This window comes from Callorhinus ursinus, unplaced genomic scaffold, assembly GCF_003265705.2.
Source record: "Callorhinus ursinus isolate GAN/ISIS: 27379988/994484 unplaced genomic scaffold, GSC_fseal_2.0 scaffold12, whole genome shotgun sequence".
NCBI lineage: Eukaryota > Metazoa > Chordata > Mammalia > Carnivora > Otariidae > Callorhinus > Callorhinus ursinus.
Window position 1 is genome coordinate 62,186,168 of NW_027397074.1, and position 12,351 is coordinate 62,198,518.

Genomic DNA, 12,351 nt, shown 5'->3' on the forward strand with positions numbered 1-12,351 from the left:
CAGTGGAGTTTATTTTAAAGATTAGAGAAAAATTTGCGAAGCTATTTTGTGGAAGGGATACCAGATGAATGAAATTACATTTGCTTGAGTGGATTTATTTTTCCTGCACTCCTTGTATCTTAATCATTCCTAAAGGCCGTAGTTTCTCTTGTGACGACCACATACCGCTTTGTAGCCCTGTTGATCTTGGAGGGTGAATGTGACCCAGAGATTTTGTCTTATTCAGTGGTTCTTTCCTCCATTTCTTCCCTTTGTTAGGATTCCAGGTATAACCTTCTACATTTCCTCACATCATGCACCCTCACTATAGGTGCTTCTGGGGAAGTAGTAATTGATGTTAGCGTATCTCCTATTCACTCAGAAAGCATAATTGCGAATATGTCGTGTTTCAGTGACTGATAACTTATTGGGAGCATTGAAGCACAGAGGATTAGTAAGAGAGAGAAGTAGCTGACTGAGTCTCAGTGAGTAGGATGAATACCGTGTTTCCTTAAATGTAATGGCCAGATAAGTATTCTTTCCCCCTCTCCCCATTATTTGTCAGAGTGTATTTATGCTCCTGGTAATTGGCCTGATCACTCTTCTCTATATATGCTTCCCAATCTGGGTGGTGGTTACATCCATAACCAGGTGGTGTATAGATATATAAAACATTCAAATAACTATGCACTTAAGATTTGTGCAACTTATTGTATATAAAATACATATAAATGTATTTTGCTATATATATAAATTATATACTGAATATAAATTATACTTCAATAATATAAGAGAAAAACATTAGTAGAGAAGTATGTATTATCTTCCAAGACATGCTTCTCTTCTCAAATATTACATTCATCGGAAATAATTACCATGCAATTACCTTATACAATGGATTATATTAGGAATTTGTTACTATAATATGAAGAAAAATATTAGAAAATTCTTGTGGGATATATCCTATAGATGATTGCAGAAAAGTATTTCAGTCATTTATAAGAATTCTTTCCAAAAGGTTTTAATTTAAAGTTTATGTGTGGTCCCACAGCAGTACTATATTTTGTAACATGGAAAGTGTCTAATAAGCACTAATATTTTTTTAGCTTTCCCTTACAAACTGTCAAATGACTGAAGAGATAATGAATGAATAATAATGATTGATTTAGATACTTAACGAGGCATGAGTGGCCTCAGGAACTGGGAGAAAATAGCAGAGGTAGGATTTTTCTCACCCTAGACTTTAGTGACAGTTCTAATCCAGAGACCTTTCCCTTATTTCTCGTTTATGCTTAATCTCATTAGAGTCTTTGGCTTTCACTGCAAGCTGATACCATCATGAAGTTCAGAATACAAAGAGCAAGAGATACAATTTCAGAACTCCTATCAATTCTCAGCTATTTCAGAGTTTCCAAATTCATAGCTAAACAGATATACATTATGAGACTCACAAATGTTTGGTCTTCTAAATTGTTCTTTTTCTATTTTATCAACAACCATAGGGCTTCACTATATTCTTATGTTGACATCCAGATTCAAACCGTTGCATATTAAATGGTAGACCATTCTATTTGAACCCCTAAAGTGTGTATGTGGCAAACCAAAGGAAATGAATTAAACTTTAATTATAGTTTATTTGTTGGTTAAAGGAAAAAATTACATTTCTTCCTTATATTATAAATTAGATTTTGTCCTAATGGACTCCATTATTAAATTTTAAACAAACCTAAAAGGCAATCTACATTAAAATAACCAAAAAAGAGTATTCAATTTGTGGTTAATCAAGCCTCCTAATTTCTCCTTCTCCCATTCTCTCACCTTCTGGTTATCAGCTATTCATTTTATCATTTCACCAAAAGACTATCAGTGAAGGGAAAACAAATATAAGGCATACCAGTCAAAAAATCAATTACTTTGACATTTTGGTGAATAATAAGATAATTTAATTAATTTGTTAATTGACATTTTGTATCATTTATATGATCAAATATTGTTAAATACCTACTAGCCATAATTAACTATCTGAGTTTGGTGTCTGTTTCTAATTATATTGCCAGTTGGAATTTGTATATGGTTGCCACAGAGGCAACTCTTACTTTAGTTATTACCAGTGAGGGAGAAAGGGCTAATTTATATGACTGATATAAGACAACTAGATCTGGACCGAGGCTTTTCAACCTCAGCATTATCAATATGAGGGCTGGATAATTTTTTGTTTTAGGAAACTATGCTGTGCACTATAGACTATTTAGCAGCATCCCTGGCCTCTATCCAGTATATTCCAAAAGTATACCCTTTCCAAACTGTGACAACAAAAAATGTCTCCAGACGTTGCCAAATGTCAGATGGGGGGCAACATTGACCCCAGTCAAGAACCACTGATATATACCCATAACAGGCCTGCTTTTGTACTTTCTACTAGTAAATCTAGTAAATCTGTAGTGGATTTACTCAAAGTATGAATAGGTTAGAGGTAATCCTTCAATGTTGAATGTTGAAGAATCACTCTTCTCTTTTCTCATCCTTGTGTTTTTAATCATTTCTATGGTCAGTGATACTACCATGACAATTCTTTATTCTTCTCATTAATTTGCCATCTTTTCTGTCTAATGTAATTATAATCATAAATATGCATTCAATTATAAAAAACATGATTCTTAATGAAACATAAAAAGTGATATAACATACCTAGACTGTTATTTCATTTTGATTTACCCATAAATAGCATAATGTTTTGCTGTTAGGAAGAAAGATTTAGAAAGTAATAAACTGTTATTATGGTTGGAATATGTCATGCTTCGGAATTAATAAAATATATTTATGTCCTAAGGAAATTAAAACACATATGGGGAGATATTTCTTTTAATATCTCTTTCCAAATCAAAAAGTTTTGACATGGATAACAATATAGCATCCATAGAAATTGATTTGTATAAATGATCTATGGTCTCATAAACATTTTGCCCCCAAAGTGTTGTGCCAGAATAGGGCCATAAATAAAATCTACAGAGAGGTCATATAGCAGAAGCGTAGGAGACCATATTTCAGGGATCCATTTGTTAGAAACAGCCTTCATTTTAAAATAAATTACAATTAATAAAAGGAAAATACCAAGGAAAGGAAAAAAAACCCATTTTAAAAAAAGTTTTGTCCAGCATTTAGCTATAGATTTAAAACTGACATTTGCTGCCTTATTAAAAAAATTAATTAGTGATCTATATGCAAAGCTATTAAGTGATGTGTAAATGACTCCAGTTACAGTATTTGGAAATGCTTTATAATTTTCCCATTTATTTTTGTACTGTTTCTCAACACAAAGATTACAAAACAATTCATGTGATAATTGTCTACTATTTTAGCAAACACCCACAGTAAAAGAATAGAAGAGCATTTATTGATGACTACTTTAAAAAAACCTTTGTTCATTTCCAAAGTTATAATATCTATTAAATACTCATTTTAGTGATTTTTTTGGTTACCTTGCCTACCCCATTACACTGGAAGAATGTGATTCAATTTTTCAACAATAAAGGCTGTGTTGTAGTGAAAGGCTCCCAGCTAACAACTGTTTATTAATTACCTGCTATACACTTTGCTCTTACAAACATGTCATATACCGTAGGAGATACAGTGCAACATTTGTAGAAGTTTTATTATATGCCAGACATGATACTAAGAACTTTACCTTTTTATCTTATTTAGTGTTCTTCACAACTTTAAACATAGGTGATAATTGTCCCTGCCCTTAACTTATGTAGAACTTAAGGCTTTAAAACATAAGTAATTAGTAGCAAAGGTGTTATTTGAAGAGAGGTCTGACAGACTTCAAATTGATCCCCTTGACTCTGGACTGTAGAATCTGAAACTCTTATTACACTTATAATCTAATTAACCTGTTTAGGAAATTCATTTAGCCAGTGTTTAACCTGTTAAGATTTAGTTAAGTAGAATTTGTTTTCATGGTCACATACAGTGATAATTTTTATAATGTTCTTGAATTACTGCAAAATTCTGAAGTCTTCATAATCCTTATTTTGATGAGGAATGTTATGGAATCAGAGTCTTCCCTTCCATAGTGTATCTATTGGAAGAAAAAGTTTTAGAACTAACATCTAATATTTTACTAGATATCATATATATCCTAGTATCTGGCTATCTTTCTTGGTCCCAATATTTAATCAGGTTTAATATTTTACATATTGGAATTCTACTTAGCCAAACTACTATTTTTACTAATTGTTAAAATGTTTTCCAATACTCAGGCTTCTTAAAATTTTATGCTTGATGGGGCACTTGGGTGGCTCAGTCGGTTAGGCATCTGCCTTCAGCTCAGGTCATGATCGCAAGGTCCTGGGATCAAGCCCTACATCGGCTCCCTGCTCAGCAGGGAGCCTGCTTCTCCCTCTCCCTCTGCCACTCCCCCTCCCTCTGCTGCTCCCCCTGCTTGTGCTCTCTCGCTGTCAAATAAGTAAATAAAATCTTTAAAAATACTAATACTAATAATAAATAAATATTATGCTTGATTACACATTAGCAATTTCCAGTTGATCCTTTTCACTATTTAACACAACTCACTACCTTATTGTTTCTATTAAAAACATCTATAATATATTTTTTCAAAACTTATAAAACCCTTTGTTCACATGTACTTTATAATTGTGAGAAGAATGTACTGTGGAACTGGCATTTTGATGATACTTTTATCATATTTATCGGTGTGAAAGGACCTTACTTTCATACTCTTATTTAATCCTCACAACAAACAGATACAATAGTATAGGTGATTTTTATTATCTACTTCACCCCCTCCCTTCTAAGAGAAAATTAAGTCTTGGGGTCTTTTACGTTTTTATATTCATTTATAAATTTATGTGTTTATTTCTATTTGTATTAATTAACATATAATTATACTTAATTTTAAGGGTTTTATATTTTGGTGGTATGTCTGAAAGGTATTAAGAACAGGTTCTTCATGTGTCAGTTTCCACCTTCAGTGATTTATTATGATATCTCTCTGACTTTAATGAGTGGAAATTAATAGGTTCCAGAATGCTATGACTGAACACCGCATTTAGTCCTCACACATGTAGAAAAGAATGTCTCCACTGTAAATGTCAGAATTTTCTCTTGCTCTATGAACAGGATGAAAGTCAGTTTTCTCCGTCAAGATAATTTTATTAGAGCAAAATTTGCATCTTAGCAAATTATGTCAGGCCATTTTCCTAACCCAGTGGTTAAAAGCCCTGGACTCCAAGGCTCATGCCCATAATTGCTATCAGGGAAGCCTGGGTTTCAGTCCTGGCTCTGCTTCTAACTGGTCTAATTTGCTGTGTCTCCTAGTGCAAGGTATATACGCTCTCTAAACCTCAGTTTATCTTTAAGAATAGAACTAGTGATAGAACCTGTCTCATCGAATTGTTCTAAGGATTCAGCTAGAAGATAAATGCAAAGTTTCATCATGAACCTAGTGTATGATCAAGTGCTCAGTCAATATTCAGTTATCATCATCATCATCATCATCATCATCATGTAAACTCTTTTTCTCAAGATGTACCTCTAGTGCTTACCTGCAGGTATATAGGGAAGGAGAAAAAGAAGGAAGAAAGAGAACAGCAAAAGAAGTAGGAGATAATAATAGCGAGGATGCTGGAATTGTAAAGGAATTGGGACAGGAAGCACTGGTTAGGAATTAGAAGGGAGAGTGGGTGACCTGGGCTGATCCATACAGTTGCATTCCAGATGTTCATGAGTCCCAGGCACTTTGGCCTCTGTGGACCCCTTCTTTCATGAAAGAAATACTTAAAATTATATTTTGCAACTGTGTCAGTATAAAGATGAATATATATTATATGTGCATGTACTCACACACACACTTTGAAGAGTTCAGTTATTTTCTTCTAGTTATAAAGGAAATTCAAACATTTTCTTGGGCTCCTAATATTAGTACTGTGTGCCATAGGCACGGTTCCCATTGTGCATAATAGAGAATTTGGCCCTACTCTTCTACTTCACTCTGAAGAATGTATAGCAAAGACATCCATATCATTATCAATGACCCGGGCTGTAGGCATTCTTTCAAGTCTTGTCGATTGCTCTTGACTTAAACACTTAGCCCTTTGCAGGTGTTTCAGGGTCTGTGCGCAGGGACTGAGCACAGCTTTACCAGCATTCTTCAAGAGCCTTTGTAGTAGCAAGGGAAGTGAAATGTCATTTCCATGAGCCGTTTGCACACCCAGACATTTTGATGGCAGTAACCTCCTCAGTGGCCAGTAAGCATTCACATACATCTGAGGCTTGGGAATTTTTATTTCACATTGTTTGTTTAAAAAGCCAGCGAAGATGAGGAGGGTGTGTACTTTAGTTCATGATCTGTTTTAGTGCTTATATAAATTATCTTTTTGAGCTGGTGAAAAAAAGCTATGTTTAACACTCACCTCATGAGTTAATGTAACTTATGGTCAGATAAATTACCATTTAAATAAAAGCTTTTGTTCGGCACATCTGTTCTCCATGTTTCTCCAAGTCACATCTGCTCCCTTTACAAGAAGAAACAAACTTTTACTACCGTGAGTGCAGTGCCACCAATACAACGTGGAGGAGAATGAGTCTTCCTGGCTTCAGCGTCCAGAAGGTTCTGAGGACAGCCTTATGCTGTATACGTACACTCATTTTCATTTGAAGTTTCTGTTTGGCATTCTAAGAATTAGTCCTCTGATTTGTGAACTGTACAGGGAAATAGAAAAGAACACTGACAGGTCTTCAAATAAAATATTCTGTTAGAGTAACCAGATTTCAAATGTGACATTTGAAACTTCGAGGGAAACTGTGGCTAACAGGGAAGCGGATAAATGGGGTTTCTTGTTGATAACTCCAATTGCTGATACCTGCTTCTTTGTGGGCTTAATTGCTCCAAACGGCCCCTAGATCTTGTATCTCTCTTTCTCCATGTCTTCTTTTTCAGGTGCAAAGGTACAGAGCAGGATAGTGAGGATGGTGGTAAGAGAGGGGAGAGAGCGTGGGAGCTGGATTAGGCATCTTATAAGTTCTCCTCCCCCTCCTAAGCCAAGCCTAGACCATAACTCACGTTTAAATAAGCGTCTGTGGCTTCGTCAAACAACAGATTTGGGCTCTGTATAAGACAAGTTAAAGCAAAACGATTCCTGTGGGCCGGTGGTCTTTAACATTTTGCGTATCTGATGAAAGTTTTTACCCTTTGTTCCAAGTAATAATACACAAGCATACACAATGCCATATACAATTTCAAACTTAGGAAAAACCACGGATAAAAAATTCCTATCCTAGTAACTCACAACCTGATGCTGAATATCACTAGCAGCAACAAGCAGAATAAGGACGGTTTCACTTCCGGCATAAATACACATGATTATAATTCAATTTATTGAGCACTTACCTTGTCCAAGAGACTCTCCTAAGTGTTTCTATATGTTATTTCATTTATTGTTTTCATGGTGAAAAAAAATTAGTATCTCTATAACAATATACCATTTGGGGATTATGTGTGGTTTTTCGACAATCTCTGTTAGCCCAGAGAATCAGCAGTTATTATGGTTCTCAAATCAAAATGCCAGCAGGTCGAACATTGCCTTGGAAATAAACATCCACGATGAGACCCCTGGCCATTGTTTTCTTTTTACAGGCTCAGAGAAAGCGGTTATGCGTTGTAGGTAATGGTGGTCCTGGAAACACAGGGAAAATGAATACTGTGTCGTTTGGACTGTTTATATTGTCCTCATTAGTCAAAGCCATTGATGGGCTTTCTTTCATCAGGCTATAACAAATTGTTTTTTGTTCAAAGAAAGCTTGGCCCAGTGGCTGAATTAGGTAATGCTGAGAAAATTTCCACATGCATCTGACCAACTGTAACATATCCTTCAATAGGTGTGTGTTGTAGGAACAGGAACAAGGGATGGGGTATTCCTTGCAGATGGTTTCACCAATTGCAGAACTGCAAGTTGGTTTGACATACGTTCCCTGAAGGCAGAATTAGGACACTTTACTGCCTGACATATTTAACTTCTTTTGAAACTGATGCTAATTTGTCTTTTTTTTTTCCTTTTTCATCCACACTCTTTTTTAAGGCAGGACTAATGAGTTTAAAACATTGAACATGACCTCATTCTTCAAAGCAGACATGGTCTCTCCACCCCAGTGGCCCCCCCCCAACTCTTTAGGATCTCATTCTTCAGCAATGGGGGGCAGACTTTCACTGACATTCCTGTGTTTTTACCTCGTCTACCCCACCCCCACCCCAAAGGCTTGGGAATTATTTTTCCAGACCTCATAGGTTATTTTAAAGTTAAATTACTGCTAGAGTTAAGAGGCCCTGATTTCACAGGCTTAAGAAAAACCAGGAAGGGAAATTTTTTCTTTCAGTGGAATAAACTTTCTTAAATACTTTGATCAAAATATTATTTGTACAGTCTGATTTTGAGTCACAGTTCACCACTTACACGTTGGAGAACTTGGGCAGGTTTCTCATCCCTCAGATAGGGATGTAATAGTACTGATCCCATAGAATGGTTTTAAGGAAAAACTGAGTTAATATTGTTGGAGTTTGGAATATACATGTTTGCAAAATATAAATAGATAAATAAACTGCCTTCGGTTTGGTATAAGAGGAAAGTTTAAGATCGGCTTTAAAAAAAAAAAAAACTGAGTTCGACCAAACTGAATTGGAGATTTTTAAATGGCTTATATTGAAGGTTAGATTTAATAAGATACAGAAACATGAAGGGCTTTGCAGAACAACTACCTGTGCTAAATTATACAATAAATTTTATAGTAAATGTAATAAATGAAACTTCCAGAATTGAGTGTGAAGTTTGTCCTAAATGTGTTTTAATTTCAATAGTTGCACAACTAATTTCGTATGTATGACTCCTTGACCTCATATAAGCAGTCTCATTGAGAGACTGAGAATTAGAGAGTTATTTCACAAAGAGAGAGGACGTATTTCTTTGCCAAGCACAGGGACACCCTTTCACAGATATTATCTGGTAGATTCCATTAAAGGTAAGGAGATCAATGTTCCCTGTGCCATTTTTATAAATGAGCAGCAAAGGACAAAGATACCTATGTAACATCAGACAGAAGGTATAACTATAATGTAATTTAATTTTTAATATGCATAATCTCTTTTCGAAAAGTACCATCACTTTTGAAAGCCATCACTTCAAAAGACAGTATAAACATATTCATACCTGATAATGACTTAAATGAGAAAATGTGTTCCATTCTATACATTCACATCATAATTCAAACCCAAACAGCTAACCTCCCCCCCACTTTTTTAAAATCGGAATTTGTTCCAAATGACATTTGGGTTTTTCCCAAATGCTAATACATCTTCACAGATGAGAGATTTGACACTTTTGAGACTATTTAAAATGCGTAGTATCTAACATTTTTTCAGGGCTTACCATGTGCTGGGTTCTATTCTAGTTGCTTTACATTCATTCACTCAGTTCTCAAAACCAAACCAAACACTGACAAGGCAAATACTTCGATAACGCCCAATGATTTTGCAGATGGAGAATTGGAGTTACAGAAAACATGCCCACAGTCACATAAGCTGCCCACAGAGCTATTGGTCAATCCCACCGCTAGAGACACGCCTGGCTACTCACAAAAGTAGTAGATAGAGCCCGTTGGGGAACCCAGGCAGCCTGGTTCCTGAGCTCTGCTACCTACTAGCAGCAGGCTCTGCTCCCTACAAGCTCTGCTCTTAGTCACTGCATCCCACTCCAAAACTAGATGCTGAAATAAATATATGGTTTCCAAAAGACTTTGGCCCCAAAAGTTATTGTGTAGGTTGTTATTTAGAACTTGTAGTTATTTTTTTCTATAGAAGAAAATTTACAAGTGAGGTTAGGTTACAGGAAACATCCAAAATCCTCCTAACATGTGATGTTTAATACAGTTAGAAGGGTCCTGAGGAGGGGATAAGTATGCCAGGGGACCCTGCCATGATTTTGTGTGGGAGAAGGGCTCCAGTGGCCCAGGCCTTTAGTGGGAAGATACCAGTAGAGGAGGCTGTGAGTAGCCAGGCATGTCTCTAGCGGCAGGATTGACCAATAGCTCTGTGGGCAGCAGATATATTTATTTTAAAGTCATCTGTGAATCTTGTATTCCAATGTCACACTAAACTTCAGAGTTGGGAAGATCTTGGCTATTCTGCCCCTCATTCTGCATATGAATAAGCTTCAATAACTTGCCAAGATCTATCCTTAATAATTTACCAAGGTTCATTGCCAATCAGTAGCAAAGCGAGGATGAGAACCTATGGGCTGGTTATCAAACCTTTCGACAGTTAGTAGTTGTACTTTATGTAAAAGAACTTTTGGAATCCAGACCTTGACATGTTTCCTGAGATCTTGAGCCAGTTCCATATCCTTAAGTCTCCAATGCAAAACTTGCTATTTCTAAATGTATTAAATGAATGATCAGTCGCAAATTTGCTGACCACTCTGCTTGACTAAAAATAGATCTCTATTTCTTCTTTAGAACATGCACTCTATTTCATACCCTTATTTCTTTGAGTCTTAGTGGCATCTTCTTGATATAACAAAATATAAAAACTATAAATAAAATTTTTTAATGGAAAATAGGCATTATATTTAGAGGTAGTTGTAAATCATTATTAAAAAGAAAACCCTGGTTTTCTGAACCCTGGTTCAGTCATTAAGCGTCTGCCTTCAGCTCAGGTCACGATCCCAGGGTCCTGGGATCGAGCCCCGCATGGGGCTCTCTGCTCAGTGGGAAGCCTGCTTCTCCCTCTCCCACTCCCCCTGCTTGTGTTCCTGCTCTCTCTGTCTCTCTCTCTCTGTCAAATAAATAAATAAAATCTTTTAAAAAAATAATAAAAGAGAAGAAAAAGAAAAAGAAAATCCTCCTTGAGAGTGATGTCCCCAAAGATGAGACTTACTCTGGTAATCTGCAAATCTTCAATAGCCAATCAACAAATACATTTGTCTACGTCAACACTGGCACAGAATGAAAAAATGATTCATGGAAAGCCCCCAAAATAGCAAGCATTGCCTAGGACTCTCTGGCATCCTCTTTCCCATGCTAAGTCCGTATGTGATCACACTAACCCCTCTGCCTGGCCCACAGCCCTCCTTGCCAACTGGCCACATGCTGCTGATGAGCAGCCTCTCACCCCTTTCATAACCAGAGCACAAATATTAGATGAATTTCCTTTGAACTTTGCTTCCTCTTGGCTCTCAATGTAGTCTGGCTCCTTACAAGAAACACTCTGGGTTCTGGGAGCCACAGATTCCCTTATTAATCACTCTTTTTTCCTGGATTGGCAAATATCAAAAGAATTTTTACACATCTCCAAGGTATTTGGTACATTGTATCATGATTGGAAACAATGTCCCATTTCTTAATATTTAATTAGAATCTGTCACTGCAATATGTGGAATTTTAACTACCTAGCCCTTAGAAGGAGTACTAATGTTTTTATGTATAACAATGATATCAGTAACAATAAACCACAGTCATGTTCTATTTGATGCTTTCTCTGAGAACCTATTTCCTTAGATACCATCATGTGTAACTGACCAGGCAATAGCCAATCCATATTTAACTCAACTTAATAAAATAATATGTGTTCCATGTTAGAAGGAAACATTTGAAAGATTATATTCTTTTTAACACCATTATCCAGTAAAAACACTTTTAACCATAATAATAATAATTTCCAGCTGTCCTAAATCCTAAAAATACAGCACCAACCCCCCAAATATATTTTGTTATTGAAACATGTGTAAACAATTATAAATATCTAAACCATACTGGCATTGGTTTTCAGGCTCTCTCCAAAACTGTAGGGGAAAAAATGCCTCTAATAAGTATGTTGATAGATACATCCTACTTCAAAAGTTGTTTTTGCAGACCCACAGAATAAAGATTTCGCTTTTTATATTTTAATAACAAATGTTCTAAAGTTTAAATTTCATGTTCAAAAAAGAATAAAAAACATCCCTGCGGTTCATCTTTCTAATTTGAAAACTCAGATTTTTCAAAAAATGCTCCAAGATCCAAGGGTACAGAGTAATGGTCTCTTCTCAGTGAGATCCCACTTCTCAGGAGATCAGAGACCTCTGACTTGATCAAAACTTGGTGTTTGTTTATTCACTTTTTGTTTTGTTGTATTGTTTCTTTTCAAAAACAAAGTACATGGATTCATTAGGTTAAGTACATGGATTCATTATGCCAAGAAAGTATTTGAAAGAATATACATGTTTAAAACTTAAAATGTGGGGCACCCAGGTGGTTCAGTCATTAAGCGTCTGCCTTCGGCTCAGGTCATGATCCCAGGGTCCTGGGATCCAGCCCCACATTGGG

General features: G+C 35.9%; 1 protein-coding gene across 5 annotated transcripts in view; it reads left to right on the forward strand.

The window, feature by feature from the left end:
* Window positions 1–12,351, forward strand: part of CPED1 (cadherin like and PC-esterase domain containing 1) — a 268,162-nt gene that overhangs the window by 146,680 nt on the left and 109,131 nt on the right. The gene's annotated exons all lie outside the window — the stretch shown is intronic.